General features: G+C 41.4%; 1 protein-coding gene across 3 annotated transcripts in view; it reads right to left on the reverse strand.

Moving 5' to 3' along the window:
- LOC140738423 (E3 ubiquitin-protein ligase DTX1-like) overlaps positions 1 to 23,342 on the reverse strand; it is a 283,212-nt gene that overhangs the window by 33,050 nt on the left and 226,820 nt on the right. The window lies entirely within an intron of this gene.

A 23,342-nucleotide genomic window follows, 5' to 3' on the forward strand; every position in this document is an offset into this window, starting at 1 on the left:
TTAAAGAAAGTTGCTGAAGCCATGACTGATTAGCAATAAAAGACTGTACTGTGAAAAGGGAGGAAAGCAGGTCAATGCAGTCACAGCTGCAGTCTTCAGATTCCTCCAATGTTGCTGGGCCTCGACTCCAGGAACTCCTTATCTAACTGGGAGGAGGCTGACACTCTGCATCGACTCAGCAACTTTGAAGTTGCTGTATGTGGCAGCGGATATCAACAACACTAAAGCATTCTACACATTCTGCAAACTTTTTTCCCCCAAAATTTGAGGAATTAAATAACTTAGAAAGCTTAGTATTCCAAATGTCAAACTGAACAACCAATCATGGCTTCAGGCTTCAATTTACAGTACGGACCAATCAAAATGGTTCAAACACACAATAAACTTCACAATATTGTCCTGCTTGCTGTTGGATCACAACAGTATGGTCCATTATACTGAATAATTATCAGTGTACAACTACCTTCTGTCATCCTTGAAATTGCACTAAATGGGCTCCAGGCAATACTGAGGGTATTAAAATTTCCTATAAAAAAATTTCGAAGCAGATTTATCAAGAATCAACTTGAGGTGACAAAATTAAACAACTTGATCGCCAAATATGAAACTGAACTACTAATCAACTCCATTAAAAATAAATTATTTCTACCAGAAGATTGAAGGTATTAAAAAAGGGATTTATTTATTGAGATACAGTGCGGAATGGGCCCTTCCAGCTCTTTGAGCCATGCTGCCTAGCAATCCTTCCATTTAATCTAAGCCTAATTTACAATGACCGATTAACCTACCAACCGGTAGGTCTTTGGACCGCAAGAGGAAACCCACGTGGTCACGGGGAGAACGTACAAACTCCACTCTTTCCAGATAGTAGGTAAGGTCAGTTACATTAACATTAAAAAAAAAACAGGCACAGCTTTAAAAAGTCTGCAACACAGTACACTTCTTCATGCTGAAATATTCCACTAATTAAGATAGAACAGCTTAAAGACAGAAACTACTAACAGGCAACATGTTTTTGAAACAATTTTAAACTAAATAATGTTTCACTGCATTCGTTTACATGCAAAGTCCATTTATCAGCAGTAATCTCAAAGAGTTAATTGAAATGAAGAATTCCTGATTCAGATATGAATATTTACTGGGAAACCGTCCACACAAAAAAAAAATCAGAGCAAGTTCCAAGAATGAAAAGAAAATCAACACTGGCATTCCCCAAATTAAAAAAAAAATGTTTGATAAGCACTTCACTCTGACCTGACCCCACAAACTATTCCTAGAAGCAACCCTTTAGGTTGGCAGCCTCTGGCAACCCCTTAAAGGATGCTCACTTGGGTCAGCTGGTATGGTGCCAACCACATTTGAGGTAGTGAAATGTGGCTGGCACTAGCTACAGGAATATACAGGCCATTAGCAGCAGAACATTTTTGTTTCCAGCATGGGGTCTGGATGTGAATGTTTTTGCCTGTGATGAAAGGAAAGTGGAACGTTCACAAACGCAGCACTTTTGACAGTTTCTGGATAACCAAAAGAACTAAACTGATAATGGTATAATTTGCAATGGTATCAGCCTAATAGTGGAGGAACATGTTGTATACACTGAGTCCTCCTCAGACAATCCACTTGCAACTACAAACTCCTCACTGAATTTCTCGACAATGGTGTAAACTGCATAATTCAGACTGCTATTACTATTGAGTCATAGACCTACACAGCATAGCAACAGGCTTCTGGGCCCAACTAATTCATGTCAACTAGGTTGCCTACCTGAGCTAGTCCAATTAGCCTGCATTTGACCCCTATCCCTCTAAACCAAGGTTTCTAATCTTTTTATGCCATGGATCTCTACCATTAACTGAGAGGAACTCCTGCTCTAAACATGTCCTATTGATGTACTTGTTCAAGTGCCTTTAAATATCATAACTTCACCTGTCTCTACCACTTCCTCTGTTGGCCTGTTCCATATACTCACCACCTTCCATGTGGGAACTTTCTAACTTAATTAATTAAGTGAATGCAGAATGAAAAGCCAGTACCAGAAATGACAACTACTGATCTATCATAAAAGCTCATCTGGTTCACTGAGTCCCTTTCAGGGAAGGCTATCTGAATTCTTACCTGACATAGTCCATAATGGAGCAGGACGACTGACTCTCAGCTGCCCCCTGAACTGCCCAACGAAGGCAGTCAGCTTAGAAAAAAATTACAGCCTTCCAGTGACATCACATTCCGTGAATCAATAATAGCAGTTCTGTTTAAAAGCACAGAACCATTGTATTATGGTCCAAGCCTTTCCAAAACTATTTACAGAATGGGTTCCCATCATTTTTGATGCCATGGACCCTTACCATTAACCGAGGTGTTTGTGACACCCCTGATTTACAGGAACAGTGGGACACAAGGGGCTTTTTCCAAGCAGCTGTACAGATATCCCATGGGGTGGTGGGCTTAGGCATCATAAAGGAAGATAGAAATTCATCCCTGGATTAGTTAAATGTGCCAATCTGCCTACTGTTCCTCACTGACTCTCTGCAGGCAGCATCTACCTGTACACCAATTGCACCATCTCACCATACCGTACTCCCCACCCCCCCAAACTAGTTTTCACACTCAACAGCTCTAGCAAAACCTGCCCGCAAAGATATTGATTCCCCTCTGGTTCAGGTGTAACCCGTCCTTTTTGTCCCGGTCATACCTTCCCCAGAAGAAATCCCAATGATCCACAAATTTGAAACCATGCCCCCTGCACCAATTGCAAACAAGAGAAAATCTGCAGCTGCTGGAAATCTGAGCAACACTCGCAAAATGCTGGAGGAACTCAGCAGGCCAGGCAGCATCCGTGGAATAGAGTAAACAGTCGATGTTTCAGGCTGAGACCCTGCACCAATTTCTGAGCCATGCTACATCATTCTATTCTTACCTTCGCTGGCGCGTGGTACAAGCAGCAATACAGACATCAATTCCCTTGAGCTTTTGTTTATCTTGCTTTTCCAACCTGCCCCCCTACACTCTATCTTCAGGACCTCACCCCTTTTCCTACCCGTTTCATTGGTACCAATACGCACCACGGCTTCTGGCTGCTGACCCTCCCCCTTCAGAACGCTGTGCAGTCGATCTGAGATGTTCCAGCATTTTCTGTTTTTGTTCAGATTTTGGTGCAAGTTACACCAGCATCTGTTCCAGAGTTTTGGATGACCTCAAGTTTCCGAAGGGTGAAAAAGGAGAAGACAGGTGGGTGTTGATTGGAATAGTCAGAGCCAGAGATAATAGCACAGATGAAGGTTCTAGCAGCAGATAATCTGAGGCAGGGGAACAACCGGGCAATGTTGAAATGGTTCGGATAGGACTGAAATGCATAGAGGTGCTGTCTGTGGGTCACATACCACAGCAGAGTTGAAAGCAGTCTGCTTCAGTGACCTGTGGCTACCAGGGATAAGAGAGGAATAGAATTAGACATGATGAAACAGTTTGTGACTGAGATCAAAGGCAGTACTAGGTTGGAGGATGTTACTGATTGTTCCGTACTGTTACTGAACAGGCAAGTTTGATGGTTCAGAGACAGCAGAGAATGTCTGTGTTTGCAAGCAATGTTTTGTTAGAAATTAGAGTGGGAGGAGGGAGAAAATCAAGAGGTCAGGCCATGGCTAGATCTCTGAGGGGAAGCAGGGAATAGTGTAGGTGATCTTTTGGGTAGATAAGCATGGAACCAGACCAGTGCAGACCCATTCAGAAACCTGGCAATCGAGGAAGTTCACTTGTGAGTCTGTTGGGGTCATCTACTGTATTCGGTGATCCCAGTGACGTCTCCAGTATATTGGTGAGTTCCAATTTCAATTCAACTTCCCATTCCCATTCCGACAGGCCAGTCCATGGCCTCCTGTTTCCCTCTCTCACCTTATCTCCTTACCTGCCCATCACCTCCCTCTGGTGTTCCTATCCCTTCCCTTTCTTCCATGGCCTTCTATCCTCTCCTATCAGATTCCCCCTTCTCCAGCCCTTTATCTCTTTCACCAATCAGCTTCCCAGCTCTTTATTTCACCCCGCTCCCTCCCCTGGCTTCACCCATCGCTTACTACCTTTGACTTCTTCGTCCCCTCCCACCACCTTCTTACTCTTGACTTCTCATCTTTCTTTCCAGTCTTGATGAAGGGTCTCACCCCGAAACATCGACTGTTCACTCTTTTCCATAGATGCTGCCTGGCCTGCTGAGTTCCTCCAGCATTTTGTATGTGTTGCGATAGTGGGAGTTATCATAGTCACGTCAAAGTTTGCAGAGAAGTTTAGAAAGGAACAGGATGGATTATCTTTGTCAATGGTCACGTCAAATGCCATTGTGACTTCCATAAGAGCAGGAACAGAAAACTGGCTGGAAGTATTTGGAATTTCTAGGGAACACTTTAATGGATTTGGGATATTTGAGGACTTGGACATCAACAGGATGTGTGACGATAGAGAAAGCCAGCACTGCTTTTCTGAGGCAAAGAGCGATAGGGGCAGATCTGAAGAGAGGGAGCTACTGGCTAACACTGCATTCATTAAAGAAGGCTGGGTTATCATTCTGTGGGAATAAGATCAAGGAAGTAGAAAGCAAGAGGTAGGCCATGTAGTCAAGGTGGGAGGGAAAGTTGGAGGGTGGGTTGCACATTTTTGAATGGTACAGAAGAGACCGTAGACTAGCTTCAGGCCTGTGGACTAGAAAGAATGAGGCGACAGCTTGATTAGCTGTTCTCAGTCACAAAATGTCCACAGACTCCTTGCAATTGGAGCTGAGGGTGGATAAACAAGGGGAAGTTGCTGTTCTCCCTGCATGCATTAAAATTTTTGAATTAGCGATTAATCAGACAAATGACCGACCTTCATGCAAGAAAGCCTCATCCACGCATTATCCTGATTCATGCAGACAATTCCTTGGCATGAGATTTACCAGTGTTTAATCTTTCCACTGAACAAGACTTCAACAACATAATTGTTCTTCCAAGGCAAGGACAGTCCGCTATAAACAAGCTCCTTGGGCTTGACTATACGTTGGTGGTTTCTGTCATAACAGCCTGACTTTTCTCCACATCTCGGGGCCACCCTAGAGCCCAGAAAGCCTCTAATCAGAATCTGAACACTCACAAACTCTTCCCAAATAATCAATCTTGTGGCTTGAAAGAATGCATTCTGCAAAGGTCCTTTGCAGACAGCTGCCGTACGTCTGGGAGTACAACAGTGGTCACCACTGAAAGCACTTACCCCCTTCGCAAAGAAATCTTCATCTTCCTTAAAGCAGCAGTCTGGAATTGTGTACTAATGTTCCCCTTCAGATATGGCACTTTCCTTAAATGGATGCAGGTATAAAAGAAACCACCCTGTGAGTCATTGGCTGTGTCTAGATTAGTTGTATAAAGCAGTTTAATCCCGTCCATCACCGTAACTTCAGTGACATCACAACTAGCCTTGTGCGTAATGTGGCATGTGCAGAGATTAACTGGGAATCAGCCACGTTTTCATTCGTAAACAAGCCGCTCCTGCAGGCACGTACGCACGTATTAAGCCCGGCTTTTCCATTACTACATGTCAGACAGAAACAACTGACCTTCTCCATTCAAAAAAAAATCGAACATAAACAAATACAACCGGATGCTGTTGGCTGGCAGCAAATCTTCCATGATTCAAAATCCACCATTGTTTAATGTCATTCCCAGTACAGGAGTGTAAAGGAGAATGAAATAATTGTTAATCCGGATCTGAAGCAGCACAGAAAAAACCACAATAAAATAAAGAACACAATAATATAAAAAAATACAATAACTATAAATGCATAAGGTAGCTTATATACTTAGACTGATTGTATGTCTGTAAAGTTACGTTGGGCACAGGAATGTCTGTATATAAAGGTGACAAGGAATGATAAAGTAGTGGCAGTTGGGAATGTGGAGAGGTGAGTTAGTGGGTGGAAGTGTTGGTCAGCTTTACTGCTGGGGGAAAGTAACCATTTTTGAGGCTGGTGGTCTTAGTGTGGTTGCTACGTTGCCTTGTCCCTGATGGGTATGGGTCAAGCAGTCCAAGAGTAGGGTGGGTGGATCCTTCATGATGTCACTGGCCGCTTTCTCATCTGTCCTTGATGCCAGGTAGGCTGGTGACAATGACGCGCTGTCATTTATTAGCTTATTTAATAATACTCCCTTTCTTCCATCAGCTGGGCACCTCACACACCACTCTTTGAGGAGCTAACAAGTCGCCTGCACTCTCTCCAGTCTGGAACACTAAAATGTCTGCTCACTGTATAGCCTCCTGGGAAGACTTAACACTGTTTGGTTGATTGATTTTCTGTATTCCTCCTCTATGCTCACAGTGGCCTTTTGCACTAACCAGAAATCCCTATACCTGCGTGACCATACTGTTCTTGGCCGCGTCTAGTGCCTCTAAAAAAAACAATAAATCTTTGTTTATTTGCTGTCCGTGACTGGTCAAGTTTCAAAGAATGTTTGAGGGGGCAGGGGAGGATGTTATTATAGAGCAATATGGAGATATTCCTTACTGAAAATTGCACATCTGGGCTAAACCAGCTTGTGCATAAACATTTGAAGCAAACAAACATATATTTCCAAAGCCACACACACAAAACGCTGGAGGAACTCAACAGGCCAGGCAGCTTCTATGGAAAAGAGTACACAGTCGACATTTTGGGCCGAGACACTTCATCAGGACTGTTAGAAAAAGATTCCCAGAGCTTGCAACATGAATAACTGAGACATCGTCACTCCAATTATAAGTGCACAACAGGCAAGATTTCTCAACCACTGCAGGAAATCTTGTTTAATAAACCGGTCCAACTTTAAAATGAGTTGATGTCAAATCTGATTATTTATATGCAAATTTGGATTACTGGTTTATTTTGGGGTCAAGACTTTGCATGATGGATGGTTTCACTACGATTATTTATTGATATATATACATTATATCATAAATCAACAATTGTTGAGATATCAGAATCAAACAGAGATTATAAGAAAAATATTTTGCTTGTTGTTCCAAAAGGCGTTTTACTTGAGGAGGACAATGACAGCCTACACTAGAACCCCGCATTGCATTTGGTTGATTGAATTGCCAGCATTTGTGAAATAAACAGTAACTCTGGTTCATTGAAAAGGGCCATCCTTGTGTTTTCTCTGCCCTCGAGCAAATAGTTCTGATGACATTTACACATTCTTCATCTATCCTCTCTTCAAATCTGATTCTGAGCACAGTGGTCAGCACAACGGTTTACAGTACCAGCGACTCGGGTTCAATTCCCGCCGCTGCCTGTAAGGAGTTTGTACGTTCTCCCCGTGACCATGTGGGTTTCCTCCGGGTGCTCTGGTTTCCTCCCACAATCCAAAGACATACAGGTTGGTAGGTTAACTGTTCTTTGTAAATTGTCCCATGATTAGGCTTGGATTAAAATAGGGGAATTGCTGGGCAGTGTGGCTCGGAGGGAGGAAACGCCTATTCAGTGCTGTATCTCAACGAATAAAAAATATCTAAATCTAAATTCCACTGTCTTGCTGTTCTCTGTGCAAAGATGTTCTTCTGCTCTGAATGTTGGGATCCGGGGCGAGAGATGAATTCACTCTTCCTCTGCGATGGTCACTCCTCTCTCCATGACGCTGGGGCTATAAAGACCACCAGCTGCTGCGCCTCGTGCCCACTAAAATGACTAACTGATAAGCGAGGCTTTAGGCCTACTCTGGGGTTCGGATCTGAGGACTCAATCTGGTTTGGAATGTTGCTTGCTTCAATTGCTTACATGATTTGTGTTTTTTTTTTAAACTTCCTTGAGCATCGGGTGCTGTCTTTTGTTTTTATTTTTATTCTTTTTCTTTAATTGGGTTCCTTCAGGTTTCTTGCTTTGGGGCTACCTGTGAGCAATCTCAAGGTTGCATAATTTATGCTCCCTTTGATAATAAATGCACTCGAATTATTTCCTGTTCTCAGCCCCACCAGTAACAACAGACTGTTTGAACCCAACCTACCCCGTCCTTTCTTATACTGCCCCATGATCAACGCCATTCTAATTAAAAACAAATTTTCCATCTTAATATCCTTCTTGGGGGACGTCACACGTGGAAATCCAGCTCTCCCGTTTAAAAAAAACAGTAAAATAATGTTTAAGTGAAGAAAAGTTAGTAAATACTTTTTAAAAATTACTTATAAACTACTCAGTATTGTCTTAAGATATGTCTCCTAAACAGAAGCAGAAGAAAACTACTACTTTGAAGACAACACAAGTTGGAAAAGAATCAAGGCCGGCTGCCATGAAAGAGCCTCTGGCTCAAGAGCATTTTACCTTCGGCGATATAGAACAGGAAACTGCAGCAACATCAACCGTTTCCAAAAAAAAGAGCAACAGGAATTGCGCATGCGTGAAGGAAGGGGCATGCGCAAACACGAGCAACCCAAACTACAAATCCCAGCTATGAGCGGAACTGAAAGTGAAAGTGAATATGAGGTGGAATCAGATTCTCTGGATAAATCAGTTGAAGATGAAGAGACAAACAAAGAAGAGCAACAGGAAGAGGTTGGAGGTGATATTGGAGACATAAAAAAACTTTGGAGCAAATAATGCATGAATTAAAAGCATTAAAAGTAATAAAAAAGATATTAAAAATATGAAGATTATGTTTGATAAAATGATGAAAAGACAGGACAAAATGGACAAGAAAATTAAAAACTTGGAAGAAACAACGGGAGACACCGTTGATAGAATGAATAAAATGGAAGATAATATTTCTGCCTGGACATCAGAAAGAAAATGGTTGTTGGAAAAATTGGATGTACTTGAAAATTTTAGCAGACGAAATAATATTAAGATTGTTGGACTTAAAGAAGGTATAGAGGGAGAGGATCCAATAAATTTTTTTCAAAAATGGATTTCGGAAATTTTGGAAATGGAAGAAGGAATCCAGTAAATTGAAATTGAAAGGGCTCACAGAGCCTTAAGATCAAGACCTTGTTGATCAAAACCCACGATCAAGCTTGATAAAATGCTTAAGATATCAAGATAAAGAAAAGATCTTGAAGGCGGCTGCCCAACGTGCCAGAAAGAGAAATGGGCCATTGACGATAGAAGGGAAAACAGTTCTTTTCTATCCTGATATAAGTTATGACCTTTTGAAGAGAAAGAAGGAATTTAACCCAGCGAAAAAGTTTTATGGGAAAAGGGTTAGAAATTTATATTGCGCCACTCAGCAACCCTGATAATTTTTTTGGATGACGGAAAAAGAAGATCTTTTACTGATTATCGGGATGTGGAAGAATTTGCACAAGAACTCCCAAATATTCGCTAACCACAGCCAAAGATTTAAAAGTGAAACGGATTAAAGATGAAGACAGGGACAGTGAATGGAGTTGATGGATGTTTAAGGACAGAAGAATATTTAAATATATTCTTAATTATATGATACAGGGGGAGAAAGGTAAAAATTTGAGAAATATTAATCGAGAGTAGTGATATATTTTCTTCTCTTATATATACTTTTTTATCTTACAGGGGAGCTGGGGGAACTTCGGATCGATTGCTACAGGATTCACGTGTGTAATCATGGTGATTGCCATGACCCGTACAATGGAGGGGGGGTAATGTGTTTTTTTTTTATTCACAACATTAGTAGGGGGTATTTTGTTTTTTTTTCTTTATAATCTATTTTTCTTTAATCTTTCTTTCTTTGCCTGGACAATCGGGGGGGAGACACATAGCAACACGGAGAATTTTAAAAAGATTCTCCAAGGTATTACTATAGACTGGAGTAACCCTGTTAAAAATAATGACTAATTTACTGAATTTTTTAAAGTTTTAATGTTAATGGGCTTAATGGACCGGTGAAAAGAAAAAGAACTTTAACATACATTAAGAAAATGAAAATAGATATAGCTTTTAGCTGCATTCCATTTGAAAAAAATTACTTATAATTTAAGAGATAAATATGAAATATTTCTGAAAATTTGGCGCCCGTATTTACAAAAGATAGGATTAAATACATAGGTGCTCCGAAGATAAAATTATTGGTTATTTGGGGAAAGAAATAAATATATATACTAAAGCTATTATGAACTCCATGGAGCATGGGGGGGATCTTCCGATCTCCAGGCATTCTTCCTTTCTTTCTATTTTTTTCTCTTTCTACAGGGATATGTTAGGGGGGAGGGGTTAAGGGGAGGGGGGAAGGGTTGATAATTTTTTTTCCTTCTGTAACCATTTGAAAATTCAATAAAAAAATTTATTTAAAAAAATATCCTTCTTCATACCAAGCTGCATTTTAGTGAATCTGTGTTGCGTCCTTTCTAAATTCTTTATATCCTTCCTGTGGCTGACAGCCCAATGCAGGATACCGTAATCTAACTGACAGCTTATTAATTGTATAAATAGAATCTTCTGAGGCTTGCATGCCACTGACCCACTTGACCAATCCAGGATTACAGGGGGAGAAAGCTAACAGACATTCAGATGGAAGACAAATGAGGACTGATAGATCACAGCAAGCAAGAGTAAGTAGCAGCACTGGGAGTACAAAGCATTTGAAGGCAACAGAGCAAGCTGAGAAGTGTTTAAAAACAAAAGAGTACAAAATTCTTGACTCCACAGGTTGATACCTGGTGAAGCCGAAAGTTTTAATGAAGCTTTATAAAGATGGTTGAGGTTCAAGTGCAACACCATCAATTATAGGCTCTATATTCCAGATTTTTTGGGGGTGACTACCAAAGGAGGTGCAAAATGCTCCTTCCCTCCACTAGCCTGCAGGTCACCCTTGGGGAAGGTGTAGAGCCTGCTTATTCCCCCCCCCCCCCCCCCGATCAGGGTCACGTGAAGCCATAGGAGCAGGTGGTGAATGGTCCTACGAGCAGCTGGTTATGCAACCTCTGAAGCATATTGATAAAGGCTAGTGCCTCCTGTCTCATAAAGACACTGCCCAGAAGAGGGCAATGGCAAATTACTTCTGTAGAAAAATTTGCCAAGGACAATCACGGTGATGGGACCATGATTGCCCACATCATATGACACGGCACATAATGGTGATGTCATATGACATGACACATAATAGTGATGACGATATTCCAGGAAATGTATCAAGAGCATTAAGATGTAAAGCTGTGGTATCAGGTGTACAATACTTCAGTTAGATAAAGAGTCTACAGAAGTCAGTGCTTCCGAAGAGCATGATGAAGATTAAAGTTTACCAAATCAGAAGCTTCTGGTTTAAGATGGCGCTACTGAACTTGTGCGACAGTTCACTGGTAATTCAAAAGGCAAGAAATTTGACTAGAAACATCTTTTCTGAAGTAAATTTTGGTAAACTATCACCCCAAACAATGAAGAAGCAAGCAAAGGTGAAGCTAACTTGAAGGATGGGCTGTGCGGGTGCATCACAAAGCTGATGCGCAATGTGTTCACAGGGTCGCAGATGGATTTGGAGAGGAGTGTTGGGAATGATGAGGGTGGAGAACTGCAGGAGGTGTGTGGGACAGGTGGCAGAGGAGTACTGGGGTGTGGGGGGGAGGGGAGGGCGGCATGAGTGCAGACACATCTAGCCCTGAGACAGCAAGCAGAGGGTCTTTCATTTCCAGATAATTGGTTTATTGATCGTTACAGAACGTCTCTCTGGTGCTTCCTGCTCCCTCCCCTCTCCCTTCCCCTTTTCCCAACCATGATTCCCCTTCTCCCTGCCCCCTTCCCACTCTCAGTCCACAATAGAGACCCATATCAGAATCATGTTTATCATCACTTACATATGTCATGAATTTCTTTTGCAGCAATACAGTGCAATACAAAAAATTACTACAGTACAGTGCAAAATATGTATATATGCCCAAGACTTATGCACAGTACTCTATCAATTCCTCAAAGAAATCCAATAAATTGGTCAAACACTAATCTGTCCTGTTGTGATACTGCAGAATTCCATTCACATGGGACCAACCAAAATACTGCCCTCAAATACAGCACACATGATGACAAGTATGGTGCTGTTGTTGTTTAGTGACATTTACTTGAATGTCAGCTCTCTGACTCCTCTTCAGACTTCCCACAAAACCATGATCGTCACTAACATAAGTTTTTCAGAACTTCTCTCCATGAACTGCAGCTTCCTAATCTATCAACCATCGATTTATATATGATTTCTGGTTAGCTTTATCTCATTCTAATTTATCTGCCTTTTTCACCTTTGAGTTATTTGTTACTTGCTGTTATAAATTCTGTCCAATCCTCTGACCTAGCACCTAGCATTGTACGATTGTATGCTGGCAAGTTTGTAATTTAGTAGAAATTTTCAAATTAACAGTTTCACCGATGGAAGACGACGTTGTTTGGGGATTCCAGGACATGCAGTTAAATTTAGAGCCTTGACTTTCAGGAGTTCTTTATTAGTAAGGGTGTCAAAAGTTATGGTCAGAATGCAAGAGAATGGGCTGAGAGAGAAAAAAAATCAATCAGCCACAATCAAGTGGTGAAGCTGACTTGAAACACCAAATGGCCTCATTCTGCTCCTATCAGAATCAGTATCAGATTTAACACCACAGGCATATGCTGTGAACTTGTCGTCTTAGCAGCAGCAGTACAATGCAAGAAATAATAATAGAAACAATATGAATTGCAGTAAGTATACACACATTAATTAGTTAAATTTAAAAAAGTAGTGGAAACCAGAAATAAAAGAAGTCGTGAGGGTTCGATGCCTATACTGCAAGTCTTACAGTCTTGGAGTTAACTGACGGTGGGTCAATTCTTAACCTTGAAATTGATTGAGTTTCCTGATTGCACTAACTGATGTGGAAATTAGGTCACGGATCAGTAATAGTTGATCATTAGTTCACATTAATAGCTGAACAGACACAAGGGTTTAAATAGCCTCCTCTCCTTCTGTTTTGCCTCATCGTTCCTTTCTTTAATTACAGTATATAGTTGTTAAAAAAATAACAAAGAAATGGCTAAACCCTGACGGTCTCCTGATAATGATTTGCATTTTTAGGTGTCCCAGTTGTTATATTACAAGCAGTATGGGGGTGAAGATGTACATAACCACATCACATGAATGGTTTCACGTGACATTACTAAATCTAGGTAATTTTCCATTGTTAGGTAACTGCTCTATTTGCCTGAAATCAAAGCTCTGTACTAGAATTTGGAAGTCCATTTCATAGAAAGGACAGAAACAAGATTTCCGCTCCATTACTTTAAAAATCCCAATTTATCTAGATCTCTTCCTCTGTCTCCTCACTCGTTCAGGATCCACTGCTGGGATGACATCCCTCATGATGAATTTTCCACAGCCTTCACCCACTCTGATCTGTCCTGCTCTGACTCACATGGGACCAACCAAAACCTTGTCATCAAATACGTACGATGACAAGGGTGGCATCGTTGTTGTTTGGTGACCTTTACCTGAAAGACAACTCTCTGACACCTCTTCAGACTTCCCACAGAACCACGACCCCACCACTGGTCACTAGATAGTCATTAACATCAGTTTTTCAGGAGAACTTCCCTCCACAAACTGCAGCTTCCTAATCCATTAACTCTGCACACTCTGCTTCTAACTTGTCTCTATTATCCACCATCAGACTCGTTAAATCAGCCTGCCCAATACCATAGAATTATTCCTTTATACTTTAATTCAATTCTTCTTATCCCTTTCTGTATTTCCCCCAATTACGACGATGTTCTTTGTTCATCGTCTCTTCACTCAATCCTGGAACATCTCGACAACAAGATGCATGTATCAGATTGCTCTTTATTGACTACAGCTTTATCATCCCTTCAAAACTAATCAACAAGCATCAAAACTTGAGCCTCACTACCTCCCTGTGCAATTACATCCCTGATTTCCTCACTTGCAGACCCCAGTCAGTTTGGATTGGCCATAACATCTCTACCAGCACAGGTGCACCACAAGGGGGGCTGTGTACTTAGCCCCTGCTTTACCCACTTTACACTGGTGACTGTGTGGCTAAGCACAATTCCAACGCCATATTCAAGTTTGCTGATGACACCACTGTCGTTGGCTGATTCAGAAGTGGTGACAAATCAGCATATAGGAGGGAGATTGAAAAATCTAGCTGAGTGGTGCCACAGCAACAACCTCTCACTCAATGTCAGCAATACCAAGGAGCTGATTATTGACTTCAGGCGGAGTAAACTAGTGGTCCATCAGCCAGTCCTCATCAGGGGATCAGAAGTGGAAAGGGCCAGTAACTTTAAATTCCTTGGTGTTATCATTTCAGAGGGGCTGTCCTTGGCCCAGCATGCAAAGGCAATTGTGAAGAAATCACAGCAGCACCTTTACTTCCTTAGAAGAGTTGACATGACATCTAATACTTTGACAAACTTCTGTAGATGTGTAACCCTCTCACCGGGGCTTGTATATAAATTGGGCTCGTTGGCTGCCTTTGCTAACAGCCACATGACAGCGGTGAGAAGGCCACCTTTCATAAACAATATACGGCTAGGATCATAAAGATCTGGGGTTCAACCAAACAAGAATGTTAGGATATTCCAATTAAGGAACTCAGGTTGTAACAAATGCTGTGTAACTACTGCCCATACAGATATCGGTAACCAAATTTTCAACTTATAGTAAACAGTTACAGAAAAATAAAAGGGCCCATTACTGTTAAACCAGTCCAACGTGCACATAAACAATGGAGCTCATTTCTTGAATAGTCAGGGGACTATCACTTTACTCTCGCACTAGACCCATGGTCTGCATAAAAGCACCTGCACATTCCGAACTTCTTTCAACGGACGAACAGGCTCCTTCAGGAGTACTGGCCCTTCCTTCTTGGAGCTATTCATCTGCACAAAGCACATCTCGCAATGGGGACTCTCCTTCCAGCAGCATTCTGCAGCATCTTCCCTTCCCACCACCCAGTTCATGCTCTCTTCTCGCTGCTGCCGTCAGGAAGAAGGTACAGGAGCTTCAGGTCTCACACCGCCAGCTTCAGAAACAGTTATTACCCCTCAACCATCAGTGGGGATAAATTCATTCAACTTCCTTTGCTCCATCATTGAACTGTTCCTTTAGCCTATGGACTCAGTTTTAAGGACTCTTCATTTCGCGTTCTGGATAGTTATTGCTTATTTATTATTATTTATCTTTTGTATTTGTACAATTTTTTTCCTTTCATGCATTGGTTGTTTGTCCTTCCTGCTTGGTACGATCTTTCACTGATTCTATTATGGTTCTTGAATTTACTGAGTATGCCCGCAAGAAAATGAATCTCAGGGTTGTATATGGTGACATATGTGTACTTCGATAATAAATTTACTTTGAATCTTGAACCACTGCCACTTCGACAGTTTCCAGCTCCCTGGTCCGTCCTCCTCCCCTCAGGTGGCTAAATTCATTCGACACTGAACTCCGCTCAGTCTTTCCATCTCATTAGTGTAGCTATGCAAACCCACCTGATCCCAAGCCAAGCCTCTTTGTGGGATACATGGAACAGTCCCTGTTCGAATGCTACTCAGGCTCCCTCTCTTGCCTCTCATTTCAGTAGCTGATAATTACTGCTGTTGCTTTCTGAAAGCTTCCTCACCTTTGTGGATTACCTTCACTCTGCTCTCAGTTTGGTGTTCATTGCGCAACACGGTAGTGTAGCGATTAGCATAACTCCTTTAACGTGCCAGAAACCCGGGTTCAATTCTGCTGCTGTCTGTAAAGAGTTTCTCTGTTCTCCCCAAGGCCACACGTTTCCTCAAGGTGTTCCAGTTTCCTCCCACATTCCAAAGACATACGGGTTCATAAGTTGTGGGCGTACTATGTTGGCAGCGGAAGCACGGTGGGTTGCGGGCTGTCCTGAACACATCTTCAGACTGTGTTGGTCATTGACGCAAACAATGCATTTCAGTGTATGTTTTGATGTTTCAATGCAAATATGACAAATAAAGCTAATCTTTATCTACTCATTATCCATCTCTGATTCTTCCCTTCCCTTTCCCAATTTTTCTTGTCTCCATCAGAGCTGTTAAGTTAGCCATCAATATGCAACCCAGGCCCACAAAAATGCACAGCTATCTTGATGGTATTTAACTTTCTGCATATTATCTATTGCTTTCAAAAGTTACGAATATGGCAGCTATTGCACATCCTAAAGGAGAGACAAATAAACGCATCTTGGAAACTAAATCTTGAACAGAATTGACTTTAATTCTTACATCCTTCATAAACATGAGGAGTAAAAATATTTACGTTATGTCTCCATCTAAATGTGCAATGTGCAATTTATAGAAATTTATAATAGTATGTACAACAGGACAGTCAATATAACATAGAAATACAGTTGTATCAGCATAAATGAATCAGTCTGATGGCCTGGTGCAAGAAGCTGTCCTGGAGCCTGTTGGTCCTGGCTTTTATGCTGCGGTACCGTTTCCCAGATGATAGCAACTGGAACAGTTTGTGGTTGGGGTGACTCGGGTCCCCAATGATCCTTTGGACCCTTTTTAAACACCCCTGTCTTTGTAAATGTCCTAAATAGTGGGAAGTTCACATCTACAGATATGCTGGGTTGTCTGGACCACTCTCTGCAGTGTTCTGCGATTGAGGAAAGTACAGCTCCCATACCAGGCAGTGATGCAGCCAGTCAGGATGCTCTCAATTGTGCCCCTGGAGAAATATGCAGTATGATTTCAGTCATTAGCCCAATCTGGGGCCAAGAAGAATCACCCACATCATGGTCCAAGGAATCTTTCTGATGGTTGACTCTAATGTCATCATTCACTGAGTACCCTAACCCTTGCCTGCCCATAAACAGGTCTGAGATAGGATGTGGCAGGATATGAGAAGGAAGATCTACCTGACCTTGTGTTATTGAGACATCCACGTGTGCTGTACTTGCCAGGCTGGAGTTGGCTGCACTTGCTACAGCTTTCTGCTAACTACACCAATGAAGAAAGGCTCGGCAGCAACGTGCCCATCGCTTATCAAGAGGATTTACTTATAGCTTAAGAATCTGATAAGTCCAGTGGCAAATTCAGAAACTAATCTGGATTTTGGAACAGCTGTGAGCCATTGGTGTCATACTAAATTGTTAACTAGAAAAATACAAAGCTGCCTTTCATGTGCAGTGGATGTTGTTTTGACCTACTTAAGATTTCAGATACATCTCCTTTTATTAAATTCTCACCTGAACATTAATGACAAAAATGTCACTGTGAATATTAATCTAGGTTCATCAGTTAGTAATTTCTTCAACAAGTCATGATAATGTAAATATGAAATACACTGATAAATGTTTAATAACAGAAAGTGATCGATTTGATCCTTAGTGTTGCCACAGTTTTCATACTTTTTGCATAATAGCACTCACACCCCCAACAAATCCATGCAACGGAAATGTTGATGAGTCAGTCCTTCTAGAATAATGATGCTGTTTCATACTGTTCTCATTAACAAGGTTGGAAATTCATCAGACTGTATCTAACTATGACTCAACTAACAGCTGTGCAAGACCATAAGCAAAGAGGAGCAAAATGGGCTCTATGACTTTTGCTGATGCCCAGTCAGATTTGTGTCCCTCTCGCTGTCCTAGGGTGGAGATTAGGGAGAGTTAGTCATGCAGTTTTAAAGCAACATTGAGGAGAGTACTTTGCAGATCAAAAGAACAAACCAATCTATTGGACAAGACCAATGTGGTCTGTAGTTTCCAATGAGGGCACTGCAGCAAATATTATGTTGGCCAAATTGGGAGAAAACTATCCACGAGTAAAGCAGCATGACCAACTCTCCCTAGTCTCTACCCATGAAGATCGAGAGGGGCACAAATTTGACTGGGCATCAGTGAGATGCAAACACGCGGCACGCTAGAGAATTCCTAGAAGTGTGGTTTTCCGTGAACAATCCTGGAAACACGTAGACCTTTGTCCTATTTATGAGCTGGTGTGGGCAGAATTCCGGACTACACTGCATGAAGTTTGCCACACAGCCGATCAGTGACAAGATTTCCTCCCCACATCACGACTGAGTTTCAGAAAAGACATCCAGTCAGCTGAGTGAAAAGTATATTAAGGCCAAGCATTCGGAGGACATGGAACAATCAACAGCGCACTGACAATGTCTCCTCACATAGTGACAAAATGTTTGCAAGTAAATTGCCAAGATTGAAATAATGTGGTTGAGATGGATGGAATAAATGATTTCCCTCAGGTATTCTGAGTAAAAAAAATGATTGAATGATTAGAAAACAAAACACAATTGCTAGGAATAAAAACAGAAATTGCTGGAAACATTCAGCAGGTCGGGCAACCTCTGTGGAAAGAGAAAAATAGTTAACCTTTTGAAGCATGTCTGAGTGAAAGGTTAACTTTATTTCTCTTTCCCATTCATTTAGAAAGTACGTTGGTGAGGTTGAGTAAACACTCAATGACCAAACAGTTTCAACTATCAACACCTATCCAAATTGCAATATCTCCAGCACTAGATAATGAGTGCTTATTATATAAGCTTGTTAATATATATATATATATATATATAATATATATTATATATTGTTATATATATAACAAGTATTATATATTCCAAGGGATCCCAATCTGGGGTCCACAGACCCTTTGCTTAATGGTATTGGTCCATGACATAAAAAAGGTTGGGAACAAACCCCAACTCTTTTTTTGGTTTCTACTTAAGACATAGCTTCTAATAATTCAAGGCATTGAGACTAGCCATACTGTATGAGAGAACTTCATAAAAGTCATTGAAAACTTAGCATCTACAAACTTTTCATATAATAAGTCAAAGTCATAGAACACTACAAGCACAGAAACAGGCCCATCTGCTCCATGCCACACTATTAATTTGCCTACTCCCACTGACCTGCATTCAGACCATAGCCTTCCATACTTCTCCCATCCATGTATCTGTCCAAATTTCTGTTCAATGTTAAAACTGAACCCACATCCACCATTTCTGCTGGCAGCTCATTCTACATAATCACTGCCCTCTGAGTGAAGAAGTTCCCCCATGTTCCCCTTAAACATTTCACCTTTCACCTTTAACCTATGGCCTCTAGTTGTAGTCCCACCCAACCTCAGTGGAAAAAGCCTGTTTCCATTTACTCTATCTATACCACTCATAATTTTGTATACCTCTATCAAATCTCCCCTCAAAATCTTCTATGCTCTAAGGAATAAAGTTCTAACCTATTCAACCTTTCCCTATAACCCAGGTACTGGCAAAAACCTTGTAATTTTTGTCTCCATCTTTCAAACCTATTGACATCTTTCCTGTAGGTAGGTGACCGAAACTGCACACAATACTCCAAATCATGCCTCAACAATGTCTTATACAACTTCAACATAACATCACAACTCCTGTACTCAAGACTTTAATTTATGAAAGCCAAAGTGCCAAAAGCTTTCTTTGTGACTCTACCTAACTGTGATGCCACTTTCAAAAAATTATGTATCTGTAATCCCAGATCCATCTGTTCTACCGCACTCCTCAGTGCCCTACCATTCACAGTATAAGTTCCACCCTGGTTCGTCCTTCTAAAGTGCAGCATCTCACACTTGTCTGCATTATGTTCCATCTGCCATTTTTCTGCCCATTTTTCCAGTTGGTTCAGATCCTGCTGCGAGCTTTAAGTCTTCCTCACTGCCCACTAAATCCCCAGTCTTGGTATAATCCACAAATTTACTGATCCATTTTATCATCCAGATCATTGATATAGATGACAAACAACAAAGGACCCAACACTGATCCTTGTGGTACACCAGTCACAAAGACAGCCATCTTCCACCACTCTCTACCTTCTCTTGCAAAGCCAACGTCCAATCCAATTTACTACCTCATCTTGAATGCCAAATGTCTGAACCTTCTTGACTAACCTCCTATGTTAGATTGTCAAAGTTCATGAAGACAACATGAAAGTTGCCTTCATCAACTTTCCTGGTAACTTCCTCAAAAAACTTTATAAGACTGATTAGACATGACCAGCCATGCACAAATCCATGTGGATTCAGTCCCCGTCTATCCAAATACTTATCTATCCGGTCCCATAGAATACTTTCCAATAACTTTCCCACTACTGTTGTCAGGCTCACTGGCCTATAATTTCCTGGTTTATTCTTGCAGCCTTTCTTAAACAAGTGAACAACATTAGCTATCTTCCAGTTCTCCGGCACCTCACCCATGGCTAAGGACATTTTAAATATCTGTGCTTGGGCTCCTGCAATTTTCACCACTGGCCTCCCACGGGGTCTGAGGGAATACTTTGTTCTGCCCTGGGGATTTATGCACCCTGATTTGCCTCAAGTCAGTGAACACCTCCTCCTCAGTAACCTGTATACTGTCCATGATCTCGCTGCTGCTTGGCCTCACTTCTACAGACTCTGCGTCCATAATGGGACCATCCTCATTTAAAAACATGGAGCAGAAACTCTTTTGATTGAAGTTGTCTACTTTGATACTGGTTAGACTGATAATGAAAAATGACTTGTTCTTCACTAGCATTAGAGAGCTAATGAAAAACAAAGATCTGTGCAGGAGATCTACTTGGAGAACCCCTGAATCCCTTGATTTTGATCCACCATTCAACCCTGCTTCCCACGTTATTCCCAAAACCTGTCAGCCCCACTCCTCAGTATGATGAAAGGTCATTGACATGAAATGTCATTCTTTTTCTTGCTCCATAGCTCTAGATCCCTTTTCCATAGTTCCATACCACATTTAGTATCCTTCAAGAATACAAAAATGAGGAACTGCCATTTAGACAATATTTTGTGACTCATCCTTTCTGAAGCCACAGAAGCAAATGGACATCCAGGGTATTGGTGCTCAGAGAATTACACGTTTTGTTTCAGGCCAACATTAAGTTTTGAGGTTTGATTTGATTTAGTCTCCAGTTTGGAAGCTTTAATATAATTGAAAGTAGATCAAAAGTAGGCTAAAACATGCTTAGGTTCAACGTTTGAGGGAAAAAATAGACACAATTTCACTTCAGGTCATTTATGGGACTTTTCTGAAATGTGTAGCAAACAGTCACCTCCAAGTCAGAGGACTGTTGGTTCATGTCCCAGATTAATGTATTTCCAACAAAAATTGGGGCTGGTAGTTTAGTGCAGGAAAGGTGTCAATAAGATTGAAAAAGTACAAAGAAAATTTGCAAGGTTGTTGCCAGGACTTGAGGACCTGAGTTATAGGGAAAGGTTGAATAGGTTAGTTCAGTTTACTGGTTAGAGAGGTTCCTTTTTCTGATGTGATAGTGAACTTGTCATTCTCCCAGGCGGACGCGAGAGATGCCACGTTGCTAACTATATATAAGCAAGAGATTTATTCATAGTGTCTTGGCCAATATTTATTTCTCTATCCACTTCACTAAAACAAATGATTAATTCATCATCACAATGCTCTTTGCAGAAGTTTGATGTACACAAATTCCAGATGTGACTATCGTTAAAAGGTGTTTACTCAGCATCCATCATTAAGGGCCCCCATGCAGCTTCTTTCAGGGGGGATGGTGGGGAGGAATCGGCAATGATTCGGGTCAAAACATTGCATCAGGCCTGCAATGTATGCACACACACTTGTTACTCCAGGTGGCGGGTTGGAGATACGTCTCTACCAGAGGAGGTGGTAAGGTTCTCCCTCCCTCCACTAGCCTGCAAGTCACCCTTGGGTGAGGCGTAGAACCTGCTTAGCCCCTGATCAAGGTCACATGAAACCATGGGAGCAGGAGGTGGATGGTCGTATGAGGACTGCTGCATATCACCAGTCCTGGTAATGTGATCACTGATGCCAGGCAGGCAATCTCTGAAGAGTATTGATAATGGCTGGGGTCACCCATATTGTAAAGACACTGCCCAGAAGAAGGTAAAGGCAAACCACTTTTGTAGAAAAGTTTGCCAGGAACAATCATGGTCATGGAAGGACCATGATCACCCACGTTATACGACATGACACATAATGATAATGATGATACTTTTTACTGCACGGGTTCCCAACCTTTTTAATGCCATGGACCCCAACCATTAACTGAGAGTCTGTGGACCCCAGGTTGGGAACCCCTGTCTTACTATTTAAAGTTTTAAAAAAAATTATGTATTGCAATGTACATAACAGCATAACATCCACATAACAACAAATTTCATGACATATGTCGGTGATACTAAAACTGATTCTGATTCTGGTCATTGTCAGAACAGTACAATGCAATTTTTTCCTAACCAGTAACCAGAAAGAGTTTGGTGGCTATATCTATAGAATAGCTGTGTTTATAGAGGGACAGCTGCAAAATGCCTTGTCTTCAAAAGGCATCAAAAGTTCTAAAAATTAAACTATGACCCCTTATAAAGTCACAAGTATCAATTATTGCAGCTGAATATGACAAACACATGGCCTTGCTGGTTTTACTGATTTAAAAAAAAAACATCCTTGCAGAGATGCAAGATTCCAGATGCTTGACCCCTGCATATATTGCAGGACTGATGAAACGTTTTGACCCAAAACTTCGCTGATTCCTCCTCACCGTCACCCCGAAAGAAGCTGCACGACCTGATGAGTCCCCAAGTCAGACTGCTTGCTAATTCATACATAAAAACTGACTTAATGTCTCCACTGAAAAAGACATCTCCAGCTGCACTGTACTCTCTCAACCCTGTACTTCAGTAATAACCAGGATTTTGATGCTCATGTCTCTGGAATAAGATTTAAAGAACCAACTTTCTGCATAAAATAGAAACAGAAAATACTGGGAATGCTTAGGCAGTCAGCCAGCTTTAGCAGAAAGAGGAATAATTGAGGAGTTGCACCATACGACCATAAGATATGGGAGCAAAATGAGGCCATTTGGCCCATTGAGTCTGCTCCGCCATTTCATCATGGCTGATCCACTTTCCCTCTCAGCCATAATCCCCTTCCCTCTCTCTCTATCCTTTCATGCCCTGACTAATCAATAATCTTTCAACCTCAGCCTTAAATATACTCAAAGACTTGGCCTCCACAGCCACCTGTGGCAATGAATTCCACAGATTCACCATTCTCTGGCTAAAGAAATTCCTCATCTCCTTTCTAAAAAGACATCCTTCTATTTGTAGGCTGTGTCCTCTGGTCTTAGACTCCCCCACTATTGAAACATCCTCTTCAAATCCACTCTATCAAGGCCTTTCAACATCCCATAGGTTTCAATGAGGTTTCTTCTGAATTCCTGTGAGAAGAGGCACAGAACTATCAAACTCTCCTCACATGAGAAGCCTTTCAATCCTGGAATCATTTTCAGGAACCACCTTTGAACCCTCTCCAATGTCAGCACATCCTTTCTTAGATAAGGGACCCAAAACTACTCACAATACTCCAAGTGAGGCCTCACCAGTTGCTTCATAAAGCCTCAACATT

Source organism: Hemitrygon akajei, chromosome 14 (genome assembly GCF_048418815.1).
Source record: "Hemitrygon akajei chromosome 14, sHemAka1.3, whole genome shotgun sequence".
Taxonomy (NCBI): domain Eukaryota; kingdom Metazoa; phylum Chordata; class Chondrichthyes; order Myliobatiformes; family Dasyatidae; genus Hemitrygon; species Hemitrygon akajei.